This window comes from Lissotriton vulgaris, chromosome 9, assembly GCF_964263255.1.
Source record: "Lissotriton vulgaris chromosome 9, aLisVul1.2, whole genome shotgun sequence".
NCBI lineage: Eukaryota > Metazoa > Chordata > Amphibia > Caudata > Salamandridae > Lissotriton > Lissotriton vulgaris.
The window spans coordinates 782,657,896-782,685,229 of NC_141697.1; positions in this window are offsets into that span (position 1 = coordinate 782,657,896).

Consider the following 27,334-nt stretch of genomic DNA (forward strand, 5'->3'; position numbering starts at 1 on the left):
AGGTATGAGAGCGAAATGATGTTGTCCACTGTTGAGGCTCCTGGTCTGAACCCTGTTTGGTAGAAAGGCAGAAGGCCTTCCTTTCTGACCCAATTTGAAAGCTCCGCTAGTAAAGTGCTTGCGTAGGCCTTATCCTCAATATCAAGGAGAGCAATCATGCGGTAGTTTTGTGGGTTTGATTTCGGCCCTTTCTTATAAATAGGGTGCAGAAGTGACCCTCGCCATGAGTCCGGGACGTTCCCTGTTGCTCGACATTCGGCATATAACATGGTCAGGTTTTCAGTCCAGAAGTTTGTATCTTCCCTGAACAGGGAGCCTGGCAGTCCATTAAGTCCCGGCGCCCCATTGGGTCTGATTTTTTTTAAAATTGTGTTGACTAATTTTTTTTCTGATGAACTCGGCTGCTTCGCAATATTTGGAGAGTTCTTGAGGTTGGTCAGTTGGGTTGCATTGTCCAGGTCTATATTTAGATGAGTTAAGCTACCTTCCTCTTGGTACAAAGATATCACATGAGCTGTCCAGATGTCAGAGTCAATTGAGTTCTCCCTCAGCGTGCTCCCTTGGTTGAGGGTGTTGAGGTATTTCCAGAACTCTTGTGTTTTGCTGGGACTCAACAATCCAAAGATCTTTAGCCATTTTGCTTCGATTTGATTCAGTTTTTCGATCCAAACTTGCTTTGAGTGTAGTTTTGCTGTTTCCTGAAGGAGTTTTTTGTCTCGAGTTAGGCCAGTTTTCAGGTAAATCCTTCGTTTGGTTCGCACTTGTTTCGCACTTTCACGGATTGCAGGGATATAACCAAGGTTATGCCTAGGATAAGGATTAACTTTATTTGTTTTTCCTCCTTGTAGATATAATACTAGATTGTGAGCAAACCGGTCCCATTCTTTGATTGTGCCCCTATTTGTTTCCTTTAGTGTGCCCTCCACCCATGCTTTTTTCCATTCCTCAAACTTGTGTATAGGAGCCGTGCCCCATTTGATCCTTCTCACCAAAATATACTGTTCAATACAGTTTGTTGATCCAATTTGTTTTAGCGTAAAATGGTTGACTGCTGTAGAATTTAAAGTTGTTATTAGAGACGCATGGTCGCTTTCCTTCCGCTGTACAACTTCGTACCCTGTCATTAGCCTCTGTAGCCTGCTGCTTAGCAGGATGTAATCAATTGTAGTATGATTGTTGTATGTTGGCGGGCAGAGCGCTTCTGGGGAGTTTTTTAGGAGTACGGAGTGGGCTGTTGACAACTGGTAGGCAAGCAAAAGGGAGTTAAATGCTTCCGTCGCGGAAGAAATATTGCTTTCAGCAGACTTTACCCCAATGTTATGGGTATTAAAATCTCCGAGGATTATTGAATCCATGTGAGCAAACTTTAAGAGGAGATTTTCAATGTTTACTAATAACTCGGAGAGCTTATCCTTTGCTCCTGGTCCATTTGGATTGTAGTAAACATTGATTAACAGTATGGTCAATGGGCCTTTATTTGATGAGAGGCCTTTCAAAATGCCGGCCATGTACGAATTGGATGTTGTTTTTATTTCCCTAAATTGTATCTTCCGTGAAAGTCTGGTATATATTGAAATGCCTCCTGACGGTCTGCCAAAGATGTTCTCCTTAATAGCTGGTTTGTGGTAATCCGCGAATCCCCTTATTGAAACTGGTTTGATGGCCCATGTTTCTTGGATGCAGAGTATATCAATTCCTGCATGGAACGGAGGTGATGCCGGCTGTTGTAATAGTTTAGATATTCCAGCTACATTCCAGGACATAATCGTCGTGGTCTGTCTACCAATTATCTCCATTTTTTGTGTTATACCTGATAAGTCTGCCTGTCGGTGCACTGGTCTGTCCCTGGTTGTAGTGGTGAGGAAGTTAGGAGTTGTGAATTAAGGCCCTGGGCACCCAGGACCAATCTTCAATAGCGTTGTTTTGTATTGAGCAGCTCCGGGTGCCTTTGCCCAGGTTTGTAGTGACCTTGATTAACCCATCATTTATCAGTTTTGGGTTTGTTCCGCTGTTGCTCCCATGAAGTATAGAGAGTGCTCCCAGGGCGCCTGTTAAACTTGTTGAAGCCCTCGTTGTAAGTCGTGAGTTGGGGTGTCTGCGAGGTGCGAGCAGGTTTCCTTCATAGTGCCAGCTTTTGTATTTGTCTATCGAGGCAACATGGCCTCTTAGTGGAGTGGTGTGGCGCACTGGTTAGAGGCGGCAGACCCGAAAGCAGAGGACGGCCCGGGACCAGGGTTCAATTCCCGACGCGGCAGGGTCGTGGACCAAGATCAGCTGACTCAATCATTCTCGCCTCTGTGCCTACTCTAACCAGGGATCACACTCGGCAACTCTGGGCATTAGCTTGCCTCATCTCCACAACGGCCCCCCACATACGCCGGGGATGCCTGGTTTCACCTTGGAGATACCCAGTAGGGACCATCTCACAGGGAAAGCCAGGACAGGTTCCCCAGCCCAGTGGTCTACAGCGCGGAGATACCCCATGTGGGGTGATTCGTGGGCTTTGCAAGACATCATTACAAGGCCTCTTAGGCTGTATGACTGGGTTTTCTGGCAGGGGCTAGTAGGCGTCCCTGAGGTTTCTTTGCGCCTGTATCTATGTGAGTGACGAGATGCATTTTTTGATCATATTCCAGCAGGGGCAACATATAGATAGTTCGCTCCTGAAAGAAAGATTCATGGCATTCGCCTTGTTTTCCCTTAGTGTGGCTACTATAAACAGCGAGAGTGAGAGCTTTTTCATCACCAGGCTACATGCGCTTTTTTGTATTATCTCCCAGAATTGTGAGGTACATGTCACTTTAATAAAACTGCATTTGGGTGACGTGACCTTATATAGAAAGGGTTCTTGACTACACTCTTCCCTTACATGGAAACTCGAGCAACTGAATACATTTATACAATGATTTGTTAAACTCCATGGACCTACACTATGTGCTGTATGATTGACACTCTTTCTCTGTATGTATTTGTTCTCTTATTTTCTCAGCGCGGGGCTCCACCTACCTGAGCATTAGCCAGGTGAGGCGTAGAGTGTACCTCCTTACCCTAAGGTAAGCCGGGGCTGGCCGATATAGAAATCGGTATTGTAAAATAAAGTATAGGGATATGTAGTTTACATACCAAATACAATGCTGTAAACAACAAATGTGTTCTTGAGCCTCTAACTGATCTTTTCTAAATGTTGTGTTGCGCCTGTCTATTATTTTTGTACTCTAGCAAGGAGGACTTGAACCAGTCAAGGGACAATCGGTTCGCTTGCAGTAACGTAATGTAAAAAACCTTTTGCAAACAGTGCATTTTAAAACACCTCCATTTTTTCTTTCACTGGGGTGCACAAGCAGTAGCAAGATGTGGTCCTGAAGAATGCAGCAGGGCACCTAGGCGGGTCCAGAGTCTGCAGAAACATGTTGACCTTATTAGATCATTAATAGTAGATATTTGTTTTTCTACTATATCTTAGCACACTTTTTAGCGTTGGAAACATAGGCGATACGTAATAAAGTTTTTTCTCTCCCATTTCTCCAATTTGATATCCCTTCACTATTATCACACCATTATTATTATTATTATTTATATGCACTGCTTTTACTCAGTTTTCACGGTTAACAGCCTTACACCAAATGACACACTAGGGCAACCACTATTCTCAACACCAAGTGGTTGCAGGATTGCTCTCCTTGGTGTGAGGAGTCCCAAATGAGGAACAGGGCGGAACCTATCAAACTGATGGGTACCTTTACAACTGTGGAGATATTTTGTGGTACTTGATTGTTTTTAGCTTTCTTTCTTCTTTTGCTATAGTCCTTTGATAGTCAGGCTCAATTCAACAGTTTTTCTTAGACCCACAATCACTTATTTGTGTATATAAAGTACCCCCTGCCATACATTATAAGGATATTGCAGGCCTCTGAGGAGTTACATAACCATATAGAGGAACGAGGCCGAAAGCTGAGTTAGTTTATAAGGTTAAGGAACTCTGGGGTGACTTGCAATATCCTTATGTATGGCAGGGGTACTTAATTCCATATATTTAAGGCTCCCTGTTTTCCGTTTTTACTGACTTTACCAGATAAATACAGACAGAAACAGTTTACTTTCTTATCTGTATTTATTTTTAAATGTGGATAACAACAGAAATTAGGTGATTTTTGAGTCATTCGAAATACACTTTGCCAGGCCAATAACTGTGTGGATAGATGGGTAAGGTGGTTAAAAAAAGGAATTTTAGTAAAGAGGCTTAAACAGCGGTAAATATGCACAAGGCTGATACTAAAATGCACATATTTTCACATAAATGCATTGATTTATCTTCTGCATGTGTTCATATCACTGAAACCTGGCAGGCATTCAAGCATGACTGCATATTTATTGGTTAAATAAATGAGGAAATATTCCAGTTTCACCTTTATTTTTTGCACCAAACTCATAATAAATATGGATAAAATACAGATAAAGTTGATGAAATAAATATGGATAAATACAGATGGAAAAATTAAAAAAAAAAGATACCATAAAACCGGGAGCTCTACATATAATACATGCTCACGCCAACACCTTTCCCACAAACAGCTTAAAACCGTTAGGCATATTTATGAAATATTCATGCAATGCAACCCCGCCGGCCAGCTTGCTGTGCTGCATGAAGGGGAATGTGCTGTATTAAACATTATACAGCGCATTCCTACTCTCTGTCTGCACTGGTGCACTAACTGCTGCCTAGTGCCAACGCAGGTATAGTGCAAGGGTGCCTGCGTAGTAAGAAGGATTGGTTTTGTGCAGGAAGGGACACCTCCCTGCACAAAAACAATCCTCTTAGCCTTTTCCTGTTTCTATGTGTGCTGCACACCGCAGTGCGCACATAAAGAGGAAAAAAACTAGGTAGAAATAAGCATATTTCTCCTTGTTATGCCTCCCTTGGGGAGGTGTAGTATTTGGCCACAGTCCCAGGTCTGCCACCAATAATAAATATAGGAATGTGCCAAAATCCATGAGTGGGTGTGTGGACCACCCATGGAATGCCTCCCTAGGGCAGAGTAATGCAAGCCAGTGACTTGCGCTGCCTTGCGTTACCTCACACCAAGCCACAAAGGGCCACGCAAGGCAAACCTTGCATGGTTGGTTAATCTCATTCTAGGTTTTGTGCCCCCTGGCATGGAGAAAGGTCGATGACAAATCATGATATATAGGCCCCTTGGTGAATCGCTCTTTCAAATAAAAAAGCAAGCATGTTTGTAAACCTGAGGACTAATAAAAATAAAACTTACAGTGCAAAATTGAACTAATTGAAAAACAGTTAAATATTTGTGGCAAACAAATATTAGAAAAACTTCAATACAAGTCTGTTAAAAAAAAATAAAGCTGCAGTAGCTTGGAATGTATGAAAACATCCAGTTAGAGTCTAGCTTTTCTCTGTTTAAGGAGTGCAAAAAATACTAATTCTCGCTCCTTGTAATTGTAAACTTAACATGGAGCAGAAGAAAGAAAAGCAATATTTCAATGACTTCAGTTATGTTTCGTGACCTGACCTGCCTGTCACCTCTGCTGCCGGCTCAGGCAGCAGGCATTGTGCTGTCAGAACTCGAGTGCAATAACTTATACTAGTCGAGTTCTGATGTCTTTATAATCAGCGAATTGGGTGAGTCACAAGTCGTCCATTATAGGCACAAGCATTGGCCATGCCAATTGGTCTCGCCACATTAGTGTTTTATCAAAATATGATGGTAATAATACAGTATGTTCGAGATAGTTGCTTATATTTAAAAGCACGATGGTTCAGACATTAAACATTTTGCTCAGGAAGCCCTTCAAGTGTTTATGATGCCAGTATATTTTAAAAATGGAGAACCTGCTCCACCTTTACCACTAACATAAACAAAATTAAGCGATGTGATTGAGGAGTTATGTGGAGTGTAAATATGGTGCACGTTGTGGAGGTGAATTTTGAGTATAATCAAGTGTTTTGGAGCTGTGTATATATGTGCAGTGTAATTATGTGGTGTAAAGTGTAACTAGGTTGGAATGTAATTGTATGTAGTGGAATTATCTGGAGTTGAATTGTGGAGCGTAATTTTGCATGCAGTTTTAGTTTGTGAAGTGGCATTATGTGTCATGGAGCGGAGTAGACATTTTTGAAGTTGAATTTGATATATTGTAATTATGTGGCATGACGTGGAGTTCTATTGCATGGTGTAGAGTTATGGGATGTTGAAATGTGATGCGTAGTGGAATTATGTGGTGTGCATTTGTGTGTTATGGAATTGCATGGCTGTTAATTGTGTGGCAGTCTTTTGAATTATGCGGAGTTGAATGCTTGTTGTCTTTATAAGCCATCTGGGTGCGGGACTCCGTCTGCATCATTTGGCTATATTGTCCAGTGATCTAAGTGTGCCTTAGATTGCTTTGGAATGGGCTTGAAAAAAAACGCAATTTAATTTATTTACTGTGAACACCCCCTCTTGTGGGCCGAACACAAACATGTGGAAATCTTTGTGCTCAAGGTTAGCAAGTTAACCCGTAGGTATAGACATCGTCAGATGAGCAGCAGTTGCATTATAAAAGGAAAAATGAATGTAAGCACAAAAACCGCCGTAGACACACACAAGGTACACAGGCATATACAGAGATACAAGGTACACACATATACAGAATGTACACCAACTGAATGCACACATATTACATACGTTCCTACATAAGAAGCACATAATGTTCCCCCACACATGCAAATACACACAAACACAAAACACTCAGGAGCAGCAGCCCCAGGGAGCTGCAGTTTCCAAGCAGGTCCTGTGTTTGGGGAGCTGGCTTCGAAGCTCTACATGCACTGCGGGGCTGCATGTCAATTTTATATAGCGAAAGCTTGACCCAAATTTTTTTACTGTGCTCCATATGAAAACCAATTGTATATCGCTGTATATAAAATCCAGTTGTATTACAAAAAGAAATGTCACATCAAGCATGTTATTTTAGATATGGCCTTGAGTGTCATTGATGAAACAAAATGACAGCTTACACCTTTGATAACAGCTCCGTGGCCTAAATATAAAGATCAAATGGCCCTATTCCAAATGGCAAATGTGATTGTAAACATAGGTTCAGAACTGAATTTACAGATTATTAGAAAAGCGATTTCTGACAGGCATACAGGGATTTACTACTGGAGATTTACCAGAGAACGTTATAATAATAAATCACTCATAAGAGGTGGGAAATCTGCATTTCAGGGTGGTCTGCCTTAGATGTTTGCATATTTCTGGGCAACCTCAGACTTCTCTCAGACCTCCTACCACCCTGGAAATGGTCAAACATGTACCCCAGCAAAGGGCTGGGGCAACTGCTTTTCCAGGTTGGGAAGGTAACCACTCGCCTTCAGATTTGGCTGGGGTACAAGGGAAGAGCTTCTTCAATGGGGGAAAAATGTTTCACTTTGTAGATAAAAAAATGTGCATATGCGTTCTGATCTGTGGGAAACTCAGCTCAGATTTAATAGTCAGCTTTACAAAAAGTTTTTTTTTTTTAAACCTTTATTGGAAGAAAAGCAGGTAACATCAGTGATGCATACACAAGTCGAGCATAGATACAGGGCCAATACATTACAGCAGCAGATGGCAAAAGCCAAGGTTTCGTGCCTGGACATAGTTCCATATAGACAATGCAAAAAACCAGACACACTGCAAGGAAGCGGTGTACAATACATCAGCATAGAACATGCAGGAGCTTACAGCATTACGAGACTAAAACATGTACACGTCAGTGTAGGCTACCAGTACCAACGTAGGTAATGTCCACCCATAGTTCAAAACTTGCTCATCTGAGGCACCCCTAGCCCCCCAAGAAGAGCACCCAGTAGCCAAGCATCATACCCCCAGTGGCTACCCAGCCTGATCAACTCAAACAACATACGAGCAGGGCAGAGACGCAATCCCATCCATTGTGCTCCATGGTATTCGACAGGCATAGCTGGTTTTCCAGTAAGCGTAAAGCTCCTAACCAATCCCAGCCCGATCTTCACTCTCCGATTCAGACTCATGCACAGCCCTGGTCAGTAAGTATACCTGCAACGGGCTCCAGAAGTCTTTAGGCCTACAGCGGACAGGCATCATGTCGGCATATACATTGTACTGGTCCTGACAATAAACGACATCGCCCAACCAGTCCTTGAATTGTGGCACTCTGCCCCGACCCCAACAGCAGGCCACACGCCGCTTTGCCAGTAGCAGAACCACGTCTACAAATCTACGATAAAGAGTGGGCACCTCCTTAGTATACCCCAAAAGCATGACTACTGGGTCAAGTAATACCGCATTTTCCGTCATGACCTGTAGGGCGTCGTGAACCTGTACCTAATACTCCTAAATGGCCCCACATTCCCACGCTAGATGGAGGAAGTCGGCCCCCGCTGCCTGGCAGCGGGCACATCTATCGTCCTCCGCTAATCGGAATCTAAATTTTCTAGCCGGAGTATAGTAGAATCTTTGTATGAATTTATAGTGTATGATTTTTAGACGGCAGCTAGACGAGATATTGGCGGTCACGCCACAACAGTAGGTCCATTGCTCATCAGATATGGCGGTGCCGAGCTCAATGTCCCACTGTTCGCGCACCCTAGTAGCCGGTGCATCGCGCTGTTTCCTGATGGCGCCATATAATTTAGAGACCAGGTGACGTCCATCGGAAATTAACATCACGTGAATCGGTAGAGCCACTTCCGGTTCCTTGGGGAAGTCAGGCAGCAGCGTCCACAGGCCCTGCCGTAGGCGAACATAATAAAACATATCTAAAGGAGAAGACTCCATTCCTCCAAAAAACTGTTCACGGGACCGAAAACTGCCCTCGCGGAACAAATCCCCCCATGTGAGCGTCCCAAGGCGCTTACACATGCGCTGAAACCCTGTCTCCTGTAATAAGGACAGGGCAGGATTGTGAGAAGGTGGCCTGATATGCAGTGCTCACTATTCTAGTGAACACTATGTATCAGTCCAGCAACCCTTATTGATGATTGGTTGTAAGTCAACCTTATAGACCAGCTATCCTAGTAGCATGGATACGAGCAGTCTAAGGCTAAAGACTCGAGAGGGCGTGTTAAGCCAGCTGTTTACCACACATATACCCCTTGAACACCAAGTGAAAGGACACCACACAAGTGTTATGAAAATAAACAGTTATTTATTAAAGATCACAACAGCCCTGTACTCTTTATGAGGACAGGGTACTAAGCACAAACCAAAACTCTTACAAAAATACTTAAGTTAGCACAGTATATACAAATGCCCGAGGGGCACGGAAAACCATATACTCTGAAAGTGGAATGCGAAATTCCTAGCAGGTAAGTACAGTACTAATAGCTTTTGGAATCGCTAGGACTTGACTAGGGAATCGTTAGATTACTTCTAGGAGGCCTAGGGGACTCGGGTGCAGTGTGTGCACTCTCACGCGAGATGCGGACAAAAGTCTATGGTAGCTAGAAATTGAAAAGTTAGTGTTCTCGGGTGAACCCGACCTGGTAGGGAGAAAACGAAAGTAGATTCTGACCCTTGGATAGTGAGGCTATGCTGGGGCACCAAAATGCCGAAGTTACCTAGCCCAGGGGCTGCAGCTGCATAGGTCTGAAAAGACGTCGGGAATCCTCGTAGACGGACCAGGAGCCGGAAGAAAAGATGCTGGCCGGTGACCAGTGAAGAAAGTTCAGTTGGATCCAAGCCTGGATCTCGAAGATAGATGACACCTGAAAGCAGAGGGGACCAAGTTCGAGACTACTAGCCAGTAGTCAGTGGGCACCAGGAGGGCACCGGATGGTAGCCACCTCGACAAGGTGAGTGGGTGACGCTTGAGCTCGAAGATCTCACGAACCAGGAGGCGTTGTCGGCGACCAGGATGGAGGATCGAGCTGTCCCACGAAGATAGAAGCTGTCGGCGTCGCTGGACCCAGGATTGGGCAACAAAGCCTTGGCAAATTCAAGCCCACGCGGTGGACTCAAAATGGCGTCTGGAGTGGACCAGGAGGGTCCGGGGTGCCTCTCTTCAAGAAGGAAGCAAGGGCCAGTCTGGAGCAACCAGACCAGCAGCAGTGATGTCGTCGGGCGTTGTTCAGAAGGCCACAAGCCAGCCGGCTAGTAGCCAAACAACGCGGTGCACAACAAACAGCAGAAGGGCCCTACGCAGATCGTGGAGATGCAGGGAGGCTGACCTTGGGTGCTGGAGCTGCGCAGGGTCGGGGCTTCTCGGACCCCAAAGCACTCACCAGTGGAGGACACGGTGGGCTTGCAGTAAAGATGTCGTGCAGTCTTGGCGATCGTCGGTCCCTCGAGGTCTCGTCGCACTCACGGTTCTCAGCTGTGCTGTAGAGGTGAGTAGAGGTCAGAGGTGCCAGGGAAGCCGGGTCTCGTCGAGCTGGGTCGTCGGATTCGTGAAGAAGGACTTGCAGCAGACCGCAGTGTTCTTTAGGATGGTGCCCGCTTGATGCAGGGTGACTACTCCTTAGCCACAAGGGAGAATCTTGAGGAAGAAATCTTGAAGTCCTTTCGAAGAAAGTCGTGTCTTGATTCCAAAGATGATCTAATTTGAACAGGGGGCCCGCTCCTATCTTTATACTAAAAAAGGGGGCTGACCCGGTGACTAGGTCCTGCCTATGGGTGGGACCAGGAGGGGGGTGGTTACACCCCTCTCCCCTGCCGGACTTCCCCAGGCCAGGGCTGGTGTGCCCCTGGAACTGGTTCTGACTGGCCTATGCGTAGTGAGCACCGGGGTGCCACTCAGCAGTCACCTTCCTGAAAAGCCCTGCCTACCCAGGATACACAAAACCATGTCTGGGACGGTGCTAGCACCGCCCCGGACAGGAAACCCTTTGTCCAGGCCTCCCTCGCTGGAAGGACTCCCAGCAGCAGGAGGTCAGACTCGTGTCTGTGGTGGCAGCATCCATTTTGTGGAGCTGAGGCTTCAGTTAACTTTAACCGGGGTTCTCAGTTACATACATGTCGTGTCCCTCTAGAAGGGTGGAATGCTAACCCCGTCGCCAGAATTGGCGAGGGGTTAGTATTCCAATTCGTATGACACCTTACTCGACATGTTTTGATAAAGCAATACCAAAGATAGCATTTAACCGCGAGGATTATAATGCACTTAAGAGTATATGGTATGCGATATCATGGAACAGCTATTAGGACTTGATTCCGCAAGCTGCAGACAGGCTCAGCTCATGCCAGAGCACCATCTCACACGATTCCAAGCACTCTGCCTTCAGGATTGTCAAGGCCTGCCATAGGAGTGACTGATAGGAATCTGTGTGTCCATCTTAGGGTTAGGTATAGGTATACTACACCTACAGCAAAGGGTGATTACACGACTTTGCCCCAGCTGTCATGCAGCCAGTTGTGTCAAATTTAGGAGGCCAGCCAGGGGTGGCATAATACATGCTGCAGCCCCTGGCAGCCCTGGGTACACCTATGCCCTGAGTTACAGGGTCTGATAGGGTGGCCCAGTACCAATTGGTAGATGCACCTAGGGTACATGAGGTAATTTAGAAAGAGAACAGCCAGGCTGTGGGTCTGATTGGCAGGCCCACAGCCAGAGAAAGTCGTAAACCAGTGAAACAAAAGCAAAAAATCTGGGTGATCATAGGATTGCAGACCCTACTCTCCTACATGACCCCCCCCCCCAAACTTTGGGACAATAAGCTAACCTTGACCAGGTGAGTCTTCTTGTTCTAAGTGGAAATATCTGGAGAGCCCATCGGCATTGCCATGATCATTACCAGGTCTATGTTCCACTGTAAAGTCCATCCCCTGTAGGGAAATGGACCACCTAAGCAGTTTGGGGTTTTCACCCTTCATCTGATTTAGCCACAAGAGGGGCTTATGGTCGGTCTGAATCTTGAAGTGAGTGCCAAACAAGTATGGCCTCAGCTTCTTCAGGGCCCAAACCACAGCAAAGGCCTCCCTCTCAATAGCTGACCAATTCTTCTCTCTGGGGGTCAGCCTTCTGCTTATAAAAGCAATGGGCTGATCCTGACCATCAAAATTCAGTTGAGAAAGAACAGCTCCCACACCCAACTCAGAAGCATCTGTTTGGACAATTAATGGTTTGGAGTAGTCTGGACTCTTAAGGATAGGTGCTGTGCACATGGCCTGCTTTAGGTCATCGAATGCTTTTTGACAGCCTGCTGTCCACTGAACCTTTTTTGGCATTTTCTTACTTGTCAGTTCATTTAATGGTGTCACAATGGAACCATAGTTCCTGACAAACTTTCTGTAGTATCCAGTCAGGCCCAAGAAAACTCGAACCTGAGTCTGGGTGGTTGGAGGAGCCCAGTCCCTGATTGACTGTATTTTGCTCTCCAGTGGCTGAACCTGGCCTCCACCTACAAGGTGGCCCAGGTATACAACCTGTGTCTGCCCTATCTGGCACTTGGTGGCCTTGATAGTGAGACCTGCTGCTTGCAGAGCCTCTAACACTTTCCTCAGGTGGACCAGGTGATCCTCCCAGGTGGAGCTAAAGACAGCAATATCATCTAGATATGCTGCACAGAAGTCATCCAGCCCAGTAAGGACTTGATTCACCAACCTTTGGAAGGTGGCAGGTGCATTTTTCAGACCAAAGGGCATTACCACAAATTGATAATGCCCACCAGGGGTTGAAAATGCTGTCTTGGGCTTGGCATCCTCAGCTAACCTGATTTGCCAATACCCAGCTGTTAAGTCAAATGTACTTAAGTAGTTGGCAGAAGCCAATCTATCTATAAGTTCATCTGCCCTTGGTATTGGGTGGGCATCAGTCTTAGTGACTGCATTGAGACCCCTGTAGTCTACGCAAAACCTCATCCCTCTCTTACCATCTTGGGTGTGAGGCTTTGGCACTAGAACTACTGGACTAGCCCAAGGGCTATCTGAGGGTTCAATGACTCCCAACTCCAACATTTTCTGCACTTCAATTTTTATGCAGTCTCTAACATGATCAGGCTGCCTGTAGATTTTACTCTTGACTGGCAGGCTGTCACCAGTGTCAACCTCATGGGTGCACCAATTGGTCTGACTGGGTGTCAGAGAGAACATATGTCTGAAAGACTGAAGAACCTGTTTACAGTCTTTCTGCTGATGTTCAGAGAGGCTGCCACAAAAGACAACACCATCTACTGACCCATCATCAGGATTCTGAGTGAGCAGGTCTGGGAGAGGGTCACTCTCTTCCTCCTGTCCCTCATCTATGGCCATGAGCAAGCTCATGTCCTTCCTGTCGACATATGCTTTGAGCCTGTTGACATGGAGTACCCTGTGGGGACTCCTGGGAGTTCCAAGGTCCACCAGGTAGGTGACCTCTCCCTTTTGCTCAAGAATTGTGTGGGGTCCAGACCATTTGTCTTTGAGTGCTGCTGGGGCCACTGGCTCCAACACCCACACCTTCTGTCCAGGCTGGTAAACAGTCAGGACAGCCTTTTGGTCATGCCAAGCTTTTTGAAGTTCTTGACTGGCCTTAAGGTTTTCAGATGCCTTCTCCATATACTCAGCCATCCTGGAGCGGAGACCAAGTACATAGTCCACTATGTTGGTTGCAGGCTTTTTGAGAGGTCTCTCCCATCCTTCCTTCACCAAACACAGGGGGCCTCTCACAGGATGCCCATACAAAAGTTCAAAAGGGCTGTAGCCAACCCCCTTTTGTGGGACCTCTCTGTAAGCAAACAGAAGGCAGGGAATCAGGACATCCCATCTTCGCCTGAGCTTTTCAGGTAGTCCATGAATCATCCCTTTTAGGGTCCTGTTGAACCTTTCAACAAGCCCATTGCATTGTGGGTGATAGGGTGTAGTGAATTTGTAATTGACACCACACTCCTTCCACATAGCAGTTAAGTAGCTTGACATGAAGTTTGCACCTCTGTCAGAGACAACCTCCTTAGGGAAGCCCACTCTGGAGAACACTCCAACTAGGGCCCTTGCCACCACAGGTGCTGTGGTGGTCCTAAGTGGAATAGCTTCAGGATACCTGGTGGCATGATCCACTACCACCAGTATAAACTTGTGCCCTGATGCTGTCTGGGGTTCCATTGGACCAACAATGTCAATCCCCACTCTTTCAAAGGGCACCCCCACCACAGGCATTGGTATAAGGGGGGCCTTTGTTGTGCCACCTGACTTACCACTGGCTTGGCAAGTGACACAGGAGCGACAAAACTCCTTGGTATCCTCATTCATGTGAGGCCAGTGAAAGTGTGAGACAAGCCTGTCCCAAGTCTTTGTCTGGCCTAAGTGACCTGCTAAGGGAATCTCATGGGCCAAGGTAAGTAGGAAACTTCTCTGAGACAAGGGTACAACCAGCCTCCTGGTCATGCCAGGCTTGGGGTCTCTTGACTCAGTGTACAGGAGTCCATCTTCCCAGTATACCTTGTGGGTACCTGTGGCGTTCCCAGCAGCCTCAGCAGCAGCCTGCTGTCTGAGGGGTTCAAGAGAAGGGCAGTCTAACTGGTCCTTCCCCAGGTCTTCCCTTGAGGGTCCCCCTGAACCCAAGAATTCAACTTGATCAAGTTCAAACTCTCTAGGCTCAGTTTCCCTCAATTCCTGTAGGTCAGCCTCCTCTGAGACTTGATCCACAACCTGGGGCAAGGGGGAAGGCACAGCCTTAACCCTACTGCTCTTTTTCTTGGAAGGTGTCTGGTCCATTGTTCCAGGATCCAGCACCTGTTCAGTGGGGCATTTCCTGGCCTGTGACCTGGTCACAGCAAACACATGTGCTGGCAAGCCTAACATTTCCAGGTGAGTCCTCTGCTCCACTTCTGACCATTGTGATGACTCCAAATCATTGCCCAACAAACAATCCACTGGGAGGTCTGAACTAACTACAACCTTCTTTTGGCCAGTTACCCCTCCCCAGGAGAAAGCTACAATTGCCATACTGTGATTGGTAGTGACATTGCTTGCATTGGTCACCAGGAATTCTGTACCTGGCATGATCTGTCCAGGGTCCACAAAGCTAGGTGTCACCATTGTGACACTGGCACAAGTGTCCCTATAGGCCTGAGCCATTTTTCCATTAATGAAAGGTGTCTGTCTGTATTTGCCCAAAGTATTGGGACTTATGTCAGGGGATATATCCATATCCCCTGTACTGACAAGGACAGCCTGAGTAAGGGTGCCAACTAAGTTGTCACTCCCCTCAGAACCCAGGGTTAACCCTACTAAACCCTTGGGAGGTGCACTACCACTGCTGGCTGTACTAGGGGGCACAGGTGCCTTAGGGGCTGCAGTGGCAGGAGTCTGCCCTCCTCCTTTCTTGGTGCACTCACTAAACCAGTGAGTTTTACTTTTACAGTATTGGCACCACCTTTTAGATTGGCCTTCTTTCTTCTTTTGGGGAGCCTGACCCCCACCCTCTTTGGGTTGTTGGGGACCTGTCGAAGACTTCTGGTCATTTTGTTCCCCCTTAGAATCTTTACCCTTCTGGTCTGCTTTCTTCTGACCACCTTGATTCTGGCCCTGGTTCTGTTTAACTCTTGTTCTAACCCATCTGTCTGCCTTCTTTCCCAATTCTTGGGGAGAGGTCAGATCTGAGTCAACAAGATGCTGATGCAACAACTGGTTCTGACAATTGTTTAAAATTTGTTCTCTCATCATCAAATTGTACAATCCCTTATAATCAGTAACCTTACTGCCCAGCAACCAGCCCTCAAAAGCCTTAGTGGCACAATCTACAAAGTCAGCCCAATCTTGAGACTGAGTTTTCTGGGTATCCCTGAACAGCACCCTGTACTGCTCAGTGGTTAGGCCAAACCCATCAACCAGTGCATTTTTCAAGACTTGGTAATCATTAGCATCCTCTACCCTTGTGGTGAGGAGCTTGTCTCTACCTTTTCCTTCAAAGGAGAGGCACAAGATAGCTGCCCACTGACTTGGGGGAACACCTTGCACAGTGCAGGCCCTCTCCAAAGCAGTAATCCATTTGTGGATGTCATCCCCTTGTTTAAAGGGGGGCACTATCTTACCAAGGTGTTTTGTGTCAAAACTCCTTTCCCTATTGCTAGGTACAATGCTGCCACCAGTGGGGACTGCCCCACTCAACTGTTGCTCTCTAGCAAAGGCAAGCCTCTCTTTGGCCAGGGCAAGTTCTTCCCTTTCAATCCTCAGATTGGCTGCCTTTTCCTTAGCTGCATACATTCTCCTCTGGGGAGATGTCATTCCCCTTTGAGAGGAATTTTGAGAGCCATTGGTATGAAGGGATCTGCCAGAGCCTCTGGATAGAGACCTAGCTCGTCCATTCCCAATGTTAAGCTGACCTGAGAGTGGCCCCAGGGCTCCCCTAGAATCCATCTCATGTCTGCTTAAGTTGGACCTGGTTAGTCTACCGACTTCTACCTGTCCCTTATCTGCCTCATCCCCAGACACCAAGTCATCATCCTCATCATCAGCATCATCTGCTTCCTGAAGGGGATGGTCCTGGTTATCAAAGGGACCCTGTAAGGAGGGCATGTTGCCATCTGGATTAGAAGGGTCTGGGTTACCAGCCCTCCTTGCATCATAAGTCTCTAAGAGACCAATCAGAAAGGCAGTTGTGGGGTTAGACCCCTGCTTAATCTTCCTAGAGGTACATACCTGTCGTAACTCATGGAAGCTAAGCACAGTATATCTTGAAGGGATGACCTGTGGAGGGTCAACTGACACAAGGGGAGACTCAGTGTTTCCACCTTTGTCCGACATACTGTTTCTAGTGTGGTGTAAGTGATGCACCTACCTACACTATGTGTTACCTACTGATCCCTTGCTAGAGTTGCAGCCAAGGTGTGCTAAGCCTTGAGGAGCTACAACAGCTGGTTCAGTAGAACTCAGAGTATTCTAAGCTTTAGTTATATGTACCTATCTGAAAGAAACACGTTAGTGTTAGATTCCTTACCTTAGAATATCCCCAGGCGTCAGTCTGGATCCGGAAACTTTTGCGTAGCAGTACCCCTGCGCGTCGGTAGGCGTCGTCTGCAGGCGTCCCCTGCGGCTCCGCGTCCGTCGTCGGCGTCGTGCGCCGTGATGACGTCGCTGGAGTATATAGACGCCGCCTCCGCGCGCTGACGTCAGTTCTTCTTTTTTCCGCGCCAGTGGACGCAGATCTGAAGAGCAGTATCCCGGTCTTTGACCAAGTTTTTCGAAGTTAATTACTCACTTGTGCCTGATAGGATGCCTGGGTTCAAGCACTGTGATGACTGTGAGCGCACGATGTCGGTCACAGACCATCACCGCCTCTGTCTCCGGTGTCTGGGCCCCGACCACGACGTGGACTCCTGCGTCGACTGCCGGGCCCTCACCAACAAGGCTAGGCGGGAGCGGTCCCGCAAGCTACTGGAGCTCCGGGTGTCGGCCCCACGTCGGGACCGGGAGCGGTCCCGGTCCGGCCGGAGGTCGAGAGAGCGTTCGAGGGAACGATCGCGGAGCCGCGCCGAGCGTTCCGGAAGTCGACACCACTCGTCAGGCAGGAAGCATAAGAAGTCGGGGCGTCGTCATCGTACCCCCGACTACCCCCGACGCTCGCGCGATGCGGCCGGGGGCTCGGGTGACCCCAACCCCGCGGCTCCGCGAGAGTCGCCGGCGCGGCCTGCCTCATACCCTCCGGTCCCTGGGCACGGTGCGACGCCTGAGGAGATCGAGGCGTTCCTCATGGCCATGAGGGCGCTCGGTTCTCCGACGGGGCCTACGGTGCCTTCGGGCCCAGTGCTACCGTCTGGGGGTCCTGGCGGTTCGGGTGTCCCTGCCTCGGCGCCGTCGGGTGCTCCGGCGCCGCCGACGGCTCCGACCCCGGCGCCGCAAGGGCCTTCGGGATCGGCGCCGGCTGGTCTTCCGGCCTCCCCGGCGCCGTTGCCATCGGGGTTACCCCCGACGCCGCCCCCGCGCGACGCCGGTTCTCCGGTGCCGGCTCCGGCCGGCTCCGGGGTTCCGGCGCCGGCTCCGGGCGGCGCCGTCCCCTTACCTTCCCCGACGCCGGACGCGGCGCCGGACGGGCGTCGCTCGACGCCGGTTCCGGCGCCGATGGGGCCCATGAACCCCGAGGAGCCGGTCTACATCGTTGACTCCGAATACGGAGAAGATGAAGAGTTCGGTGAAGGTTGGGAGGGGTCCGAGGACCCTCTGTCACGCGAGTGCCAGTATGACCCGGACTGGACAGGTGACTTGGGGGATGCCAGTGGTCTGGACGACTCTCCTAACCCTGGTTTGATCTCTCCTCCTTCCGTGGCATCGGTGGAGGGAGCTGCTTATTCTGTGGTGCTGATGAGGGCTGCCAAGGCCTTACACCTTGAGCTCCCCGTCGCGGCCGTGAGGCCTAACATCCTCACCGAGGTCTTCAAACCGCAGTCATGCCCACAGGAGCCACTGCTGCCGTTTAATGAAGCCTTGTCAGACGTTCTGTTGGGCACTTGGTCCAGGCCCGCTTCAGGTCCGCCTGTTGATCGGAACGTGGCCAGGCGCCACCGTCCTTGTCCGGACGACCCCAAGTTCCTGTCTACCCACCCCACTCCTGAGAGTCTGGTGATCCAGGCCTCGACCTCCCAGTCCGCATTCCCGTCGGCCCCGCCCGACCGGGAATCCAAGAGGTATGACCAATTTGGCAAGAAGGTCTTCTCGTCCATTAGTTTGGGCCTGCGGTCTTGCAACACCGCCTGCCTCTTGGGCCGCTACACCCACTCTGTGTGGGATACGGTCGCGGAACTGCTGCCAGAATGCCCCATGGAGGTGCGGGCAAAACTCGGTCAGGCTGTGGCTGAGGGCCGAGATGCAGCGAAATATTCGATACGGTGTGATCTTGATACGACCGACTCGCTGGGCAGAGCTATGTCAACGACAGTGGCGATTCGTCGCCACGCCTGGCTGAGATCCGCCAATTTTTCGGCAGACGTCCAAAATACACTGATGGACATGCCGTTCGATGGCTGTCACCTCTTCGGTGACAAGGCGGACCACGCGCTGGAACGCTTCAAGGACTCCAGGGTCACGGCCAAGTCCTTGGGTCTCTCGACCCAGCGTCAGCAAACGGGTTCGTTTCGTCCCTTTCGTGGCCAAGGAAGGGGCGCCCCCACACGTGCTGCCAGCCACGCGCCGCAACAATCCTTTCAACGCGGTGGCGGCCGTGGAAACCGCCGTGGCGGCGGTCGGGGACAGCGGCGGGGTCAGACCACACCTTCCCCCGCAGCATCTACCCCAAAATCCTCCTAGTCCGTGCTTTCGGCCCCATGTGACGCCAGTGGGTGGCAGGGTTCGCCATCACCACGCTCACTGGCGCACGATCACTTCGGACAGGTGGGTGCTGCAAATCGTCCGAAGGGGCTACTCCCTCCCCTTCGAGACCTCTCCTCCAGCCATGCCACCGCAGAACCACCGTGTGTCGGGGGACCACTTGACACTTCTGCAGGAGGAAGTTACGGCCCTCTTGGCCAAGGGGGCCATCGAGCGCGTTCCTGGGCCAGAAGTAGGGCGTGGTTGTTATTCCCACTACTTTCTGGTGCCCAAGAAGGACAAGGGGGGCCTACGTCCTATCTTGGATCTAAGGAACGTCAACGGCTTCCTCCGGAAGGAGAAGTTCAAGATGTTGACGTTAGCTCAGGTCTTGGCTGCTCTAGACCCACAAGACTGGATGGTAGCGTTGGACTTGCAGGACGCCTATTTTCACATCCCCGTCCTGCCGGCCCACCGGCGTTACCTGCGGTTCACGGTAGGCCAGGAGCATTTTCAGTTTATCGTGCTTCCCTTCGGCCTTACCAGCGCCCCACGGGTGTTCACAAAGGTGATGGCGGTGGTCGCAGCCCATCTGCGCAGGTTGGGGGTTTCAGTCTTCCCCTACCTAGACGACTGGTTGTTGAAGGCGGGCTCGCCCCAGACAGTCGTCCACCACCTTCAGATGACGGCAGACCTCTTGCACGACCTGGGGTTCTCCATCAATGTGCCGAAATCACACCTGTGTCCCTCTCAAAAGCTCCTTTTCATCGGAGCGGTTCTGGACTCGGCGCAGTTTCGGGTTTATCCTCCGGAACGGCGGGTTCGGGATATTCAGGCTTTGATTCCCATCTTTCAGCCGCTATCCCGGGTTTCGGTCAGGTTGACGCTGCGGCTGCTGGGACTGATGGCTTCCTGCATCCTTCTGGTGCATCACGCTCGGTGGCGGATGCGGGCTCTGCAGTGGGACCTGAAGTTTCAGTGGGCCCAGCATCAGGGCAACTTGTCCGACCACGTCTTGATCTCGGAGGGCACTGCGAGACAACTGCAGTGGTGGCTTACGGACCGCGATTGGGTCAGGGGCAAGTCCCTCTCCCTTCCCCAACCGGAGCACGTTGTCGTGACGGACGCGTCCCTCCAGGGCTGGGGTGGCCACTTGGGAGAGGCAGAGATCAGAGGCATCTGGTCTCCGGCGGAGTCCCGGCTCCATATCAACCTGTTGGAGCTGCGGGCGATTCGTCTGGCACTGAAGGCATTCCTCCCCTTTGTCAACGGGAGTGTGGTGCAGGTGTTCACCGACAACACCACCGCCATGTGGTACTGCAACAAACAGGGCGGTGTGGGGTCGTGGACCCTTTGCCAGGAGGCTCTGCGCCTCTGGCAATGGCTGGAACGTCAGGGCGTGACTCTGACGGTTCAACACCTGGCAGGTTCTCTGAACGCCAGGGCGGACGAACTCAGCCGTCGGTGCTCGATGGATCACGAATGGCGTCTGAACTCGGACGTGGCGCAAGGCATCTTTCTGCAATGGGGAGAGCCTTGGTTAGATCTATTCGCCACCGAAGAGAACGCGCAATGTCATCAGTTCTGCGCGTTGGAGTTTCCAAGACGGCACTCGCACGGCGACGCCTTTCGGCGCGAGTGGAGTTGCGGTCTGTTATACGCCTTTCCGCCTATACCACTTCTGCCCAGAGTGCTGAAGAAGATCAGGCGCGACCGGGCCCAAGTTATCCTTGTGGCTCCGGACTGGGCTCGAAGATACTGGTATCCCGAGCTACTCAGCATGTCAGTCGGTCCCCCGATCCGCCTGCCCCTTCAGGAGGACCTTCTGTCGCAGCAGCAGGGGACGGTCCTCCACCCGAACCTGTCCAGTCTCCACCTCCATGCTTGGAGATTGAGCGGCGGCAGTTGAGGCCATTTGACTTGCCTCCTGAAGTCTGTGATGTTATTCTGGCAGCCAGGCGTCCCTCCACTAAGTCGGTATACGCCTGTCGGTGGAACAGATTTGTGGCATGGTGCACAGCAAAGGCTGTGGATCCTCTTTCTGCCCCTCTTTCGGAGGTTCTTCTGTTTCTTCTTTCTCTTGCCCAGCAGGGCTCTGCTCTGGGCACTATCAAGGGCTACCTTTCTGCCCTTTCAGCCTTTTTAAGGCTTCCTGATCAGCCTTCTTTGTTCAAATCCCCGATTGTAACTCGATTCTTGAAAGGCATCACTCACATGTTTCCGCCTGTTCCGTTTGTGATGCCTCAGTGGGATTTGAACCTGGTTCTGACCTTTCTAATGTGTGCTCCCTTTGAGCCCCTTCATTCTTGTCCTCTCCGTCTCCTGACTTTAAAGACGGCTTTCCTGGTTGCCATCACCTCTGCCAGGAGAGTGAGTGAGCTCCAGGCTCTTTCTGTCCAACCTCCTTTCCTGTCCATTCATCCTGATAAGGTGGTTCTGAGGACTAGACCTTCTTTCCTGCCCAAGGTTGTTTCGGCCTTTCACATCGGGCAGTCCATCACCCTCCCTTCCTTCTTCCCGCCTCCGCATCCTTCAAAGGATGAAGAGCGGCTCCATCGTCTGGACCCAAAACGTGCGCTTTCGTTTTACATGGATCGCACACGCCAGTTCCGGGTGGATGACCAACTGTTTGTTGGCTACGTGGGTGCGAAGAAGGGACGGGCGGTCTGTAAACGAACCATCTCTCGATGGGTCGTCCTCTGCATCAAAGCGTGCTACTCTTTGGCTCGGAAGGAGCCTCCTGTTGGGCTGAGGGCCCATTCCACTCGGGCCACGGCGGCTACCACTGCCCTGGGCCGGGGAGTCCCCTTGCAGGACATTTGCCAAGCGGCTACGTGGGCCTCGCTGCACACCTTTGCGAGGCACTACTGCCTGGACAGTCAAGTCCGGAGGGATGGCTTCTTTGGCCGTTCTGTCCTCCAGGACTTTCTGGTGTAGTTTGTATTGGTTCGCAGACCCACCACCGGGGTTGGTATTGCTGGGGTATGTATTCTAAGGTAAGGAATCTAACACTAACGTGTTTCTTTCAGATGAACAAGTTACTTACCTTCGGTAACGATATATCTGTAAGAAACATTAGTTAGTGTTAGATTCCTTACCGAACCCACCCATCCTCCCCGTTCTGCGAACTGATACCTAGGGTTAAGGACATCCCTTTCAGGGCCCTAGTTTTACATGGCACCAGTGTTGGTTCTCTCATGGCTCTGCGTCTTCTGGCGCGGAAAAGCTGTGTACAAAGAACTGACGTCAGCGCGCGGAGGCGGCGTCTATATACTCCAGCGACGTCATCACGGCGCACGACGCCGACGACGGACGCGGAGCCGCAGGGGACGCCTGCAGACGACGCCTACCGACGCGCAGGGGTACTGCTACGCAAAAGTTTCCGGATCCAGACTGACGCCTGGGGATATTCTAAGGTAAGGAATCTAACACTAACTAATGTTTCTTACAGATATATCGTTACCGAAGGTAAGTAACTTGTTCAACAGTACTTATGTGATCTTTCAACAAGATATTCTTAGGATACGTGTGGTAAAACAACAGCAAGCTCAAATCCCAACCGCTGCTCACCAATGTGAGAAGGTGGCCTGATATGCAGTGCTCACTATTCTAGTGAACACTATGTATCAGTCCAGCAACCCTTATTGATGATTGGTTGTAAGTCAACCTTATAGACCAGCTATCCTAGTAGCATGGATACGAGCAGTCTAAGGCTAAAGACTCGAGAGGGCGTGTTAAGCCAGCTGTTTACCACACATATACCCCTTGAACACCAAGTGAAAGGACACCACACAAGTGTTATGAAAATAAACAGTTATTCATTAAAGATCACAACAGCCCTGTACTCTTTATGAGGACAGGGTACTAAGCACAAACCAAAACTCTTACAAAAATACTTAAGTTAGCACAGTATATACAAATGCCCGAGGGGCACGGAAAACCATATACTCTGAAAGTGGAATGCGACATTCCTAGCAGGTAAGTACAGTACTAATAGCTTTTGGAATCGCTAGGACTTGACTAGGGAATCGTTAGATTACTTCTAGGAGGCCTAGGGGACTCGGGTGCAGTGTGTGCACTCTCACGCGAGATGCGGACAAAAGTCTATGGTAGCTAGAAATTGAAAAGTTAGTGTTCTCGGGTGAACCCGACCTGGTAGGGAGAAAACGAAAGTAGATTCTGACCCTTGGATAGTGAGGCTATGCTGGGGCACCGAAATGCCGAAGTTACCTAGCCCAGGGGCTGCAGCTGCATAGGTCTGAAAAGACGTCGGGAATCCTCGTAGACGGACCAGGAGCCGGAAGAAAAGATGCTGGCCGGTGACCAGTGAAGAAAGTTCAGTTGGATCCAAGCCTGGATCTCGAAGATAGATGACACCTGAAAGCAGAGGGGACCAAGTTCGAGACTACTAGCCAGTAGTCAGTGGGCACCAGGAGGGCACCGGATGGTAGCCACCTCGACAAGGTGAGTGGGTGACGCTTGAGCTCGAAGATCTCACGGACCAGGAGGCGTTGTCGGCGACCAGGATGGAGGATCGAGCTGTCCCACGAAGATAGAAGCTGTCGGCGTCGCTGGACCCAGGATTGGGCAACAAAGCCTTGGCAAATTCAAGCCCACGCGGTGGACTCAAAATGGCGTCTGGAGTGGACCAGGAGGGTCCGGGGTGCCTCTCTTCAAGAAGGAAGCAAGGGCCAGTCTGGAGCAACCAGACCAGCAGCAGTGATGTCGTCGGGCGTTGTTCAGAAGGCCACAAGCCAGCCGGCTAGTAGCCAAACAACGCGGTGCACAACAAACAGCAGAAGGGCCCCACGCAGATCGTGGAGATGCAGGGAGGCTGACCTTGGGTGCTGGAGCTGCGCAGGGTCGGGGCTTCTCGGACCCCAAAGCACTCACCAGTGGAGGACACGGTGGGCTTGCAGTAAAGATGTCGTGCAGTCTTGGCGATCGTCGGTCCCTCGAGGTCTCGTCGCACTCACGGTTCTCAGCTGTGCTGTAGAGGTGAGTAGAGGTCAGAGGTGCCAGGGAAGCCGGGTCTCGTCGAGCTGGGTCGTCGGATTCGTGAAGAAGGACTTGCAGCAGACCGCAGTGTTCTTTAGGATGGTGCCCGCTTGATGCAGGGTGACTACTCCTTAGCCACAAGGGAGCATCTTGAGGAAGAAATCTTGAAGTCCTTTCGAAGAAAGTTGTGTCTTGATTCCAAAGATGATCTAATTTGAACAGGGGGCCCGCTCCTATCTTTATACTAAAAAAGGGGGCTGACCCGGTGACTAGGTCCTGCCTATGGGTGGGACCAGGAGGGGGGTGGTTACACCCCTCTCCCCTGCCGGACTTCCCCAGGCCAGGGGCTGGTGTGCCCCTGGAACTGGTTCTGACTGGCCTATGCGTAGTGAGCACCGGGGTGCCACTCAGCAGTCACCTTCCTGAAAAGCCCTGCCTACCCAGGATACACAAAACCATGTCTGGGACGGTGCTAGCACCGCCCCGGACAGGAAACCCTTTGTCCAGGCCTCCCTCGCTGGAAGGACTCCCAGCAGCAGGAGGTCAGACTCGTGTCTGTGGTGGCAGCATCCATTTTGTGGAGCTGAGGCTTCAGTTAACTTTAACCGGGGTTCTCAGTTACATACATGTCGTGTCCCTCTAGAAGGGTGGAATGCTAACCCCGTCGCCAGAATTGGCGAGGGGTTAGTATTCCAATTCGTATGACACCTTACTCGACATGTTTTGATAAAGCAATACCAAAGATAGCATTTAACCGCGAGGGTTATAATGCACTTAAGAGTATATGGTATGCGATATCATGAAACAGCTATTAGGACTTGATTCCGCAAGCTGCAGACAGGCTCAGCTCATGCCAGAGCACCATCTCACACGATTCCAAGCACTCTGCCTTCAGGATTGTCAAGGCCTGCCATAGGAGTGACTGATAGGAATCTGTGTGTCCATCTTAGGGTTAGGTATAGGTATACTACACCTACAGCAAAGGGTGATTACACGACTTTGCCCCAGCTGTCATGCAGCCAGTTGTGTCAAATTTAGGAGGCCAGCCAGGGGTGGCATAATACATGCTGCAGCCCCTGGCAGCCCTGGGTACACCTATGCCCTGAGTTACAGGGTCTGATAGGGTGGCCCAGTACCAATTGGTAGATGCACCTAGGGTACATGAGGTAATTTAGAAAGAGAACAGCCAGGCTGTGGGTCTGATTGGCAGGCCCACAGCCAGAGAAAGTCGTAAACCAGTGAAACAAAAGCAAAAAATCTGGGTAATCATAGGATTGCAGACCCTACTCTCCTACAAGGATGATAAGCCAGGGGCAGCACAGGAGAGTAGAGGAAGGCGAGATCTAAGGCCATCGCGACACGCTTCCAAGCATCGACCGTGCAAGTCACCGCCGTCCGATGGGTATCCACATCACCGACATTTCCCATCACCATGCCCTCCAATGGCAGAGGATGTGCAACCCACTGTTCAGCAGCTATCTGAGGCATAAAGGGCGTGGGACGCATCCAGTGGTATGCATAATGCGCCTGAGCGCTCACATAATAAAGTTCTAAATCAGGGACATCAAAGCCGCCTCTATCATAGGACAGCGTCAAGGTAGACCATGCTAATCTCGGTTGTTTGTTCCCAAAAACAGACGAATCAACTCCGAACGGAGACGTTTGAAAAAATACGCCCCCGGGTAATAGGGAATATTTTGAAATAAGTACAGGAAGCGGGGCAGGATCACCATTTTAACTAGTGACGCTCTACCCGCCATAGACAGAGGTAAGGACATCCATCTGGTGACGTTATCCGCCAGTTTAGTAATAGCGGTGCCATAATTAAGCCTAATAGTTTCCTCCGTATCCAGAGACACCACAATGCCCAAATAACGCAGATCCGAATCATACCATTCCAAAGGGTAGTCCAGCGGGAATCGGTGAACCGCTGCAGTGAGCGGGTAAAATTGAGATTTTTGCCAATTAATATGCACACCAGAAATACCTCCAAATGCAACAAGCTCTCGTAGTAGTGCATTGAGATTCACCTGTGGATCTCTCACATATAACGTAACATCATCCGCATATAGGGAAATCCCTATTTGGCGCTGAAAACAATTAAACGCGGTTTGTTTATGCAATTGGCGAATTCTACATGTGAGAGGCTCTATGGCAATAGCAAATAAAAGGGGAGAAAGAGGACAGCCCTGCCTAGTCCCCCTCGTGATTGGGAATTGGGGAGAGAGCACACCATTCACAACCCCCCTCGCCACCGGTTCGGTGTACAATAGTTTGACCCACGATATAAAGATCCGGGGAAACCCCATTCTACATAAAACATCTATCAGGTAGCCCCATTCCACAGAATCGGACGCTTTCGTGGCGTCCAGGAAAACGGCGGCCACAGGGAGGTCAGGAGCTATCGTCGGGATCAGGGAGAACAATGTTCGAAGATTATGCGAAGTTGCCCGCCCAGGCACAAACCCTGACTGATCTGGCAAGACAATGACGGGCATGAGCGCTGAAAGCCGTGTCGCCAAAACTTTCGCCAACACCTTGACGTCGCAATTAAGCAATGAGAGAGGCCGGTAGGACCCCACGTCTAGGGGATCCTTGCCCGGTTTAAGTAATGAGGTGATAGCCACCTCCCTCATTGACCCCGGTAATATCCCCACCTCAAGGGATTCCTCAAAGACCTCCCTGAGCACCGGAGCCATAATATCCACATAGCATTTGTAAAACTCGGCAGGAAGCCCATCCAACCCTGTGGCTTTCCCATTATTCAGAGACATGATGGCGCTTCTCATCTCCTCCACCTCGAGGGGCCTGCCAAGGAATGCCCTATGATCGTCCGATAGCCAGCAGAGTGCCAGATCGTCCAGAAATCCCCCATACGTCACTCCTTCCGCTTGCTGTGTCAATCCATGACATTTATAGAGCGCGCTACATACCCGTAGGGTCTCAAGGCGCTGGGGGTGGGGGGGTGCCGCTACTGCTCGAACAGCCAGGTCTTCAGCTTCTTCCTATAGGAGAGGTGGTCTTGGGTCAGGCGCAGGTCGGTCGGGAGGGAGTTCCAGGTCTTGGCGGCCAGGTAGGAGAAGGACCTGCCTCCTGTAGTCGCTCTTCGGATGCGGGGGACGGCGGCGAGGGCGTGGTTGGCTGATCGGAGGTGGCGTTTG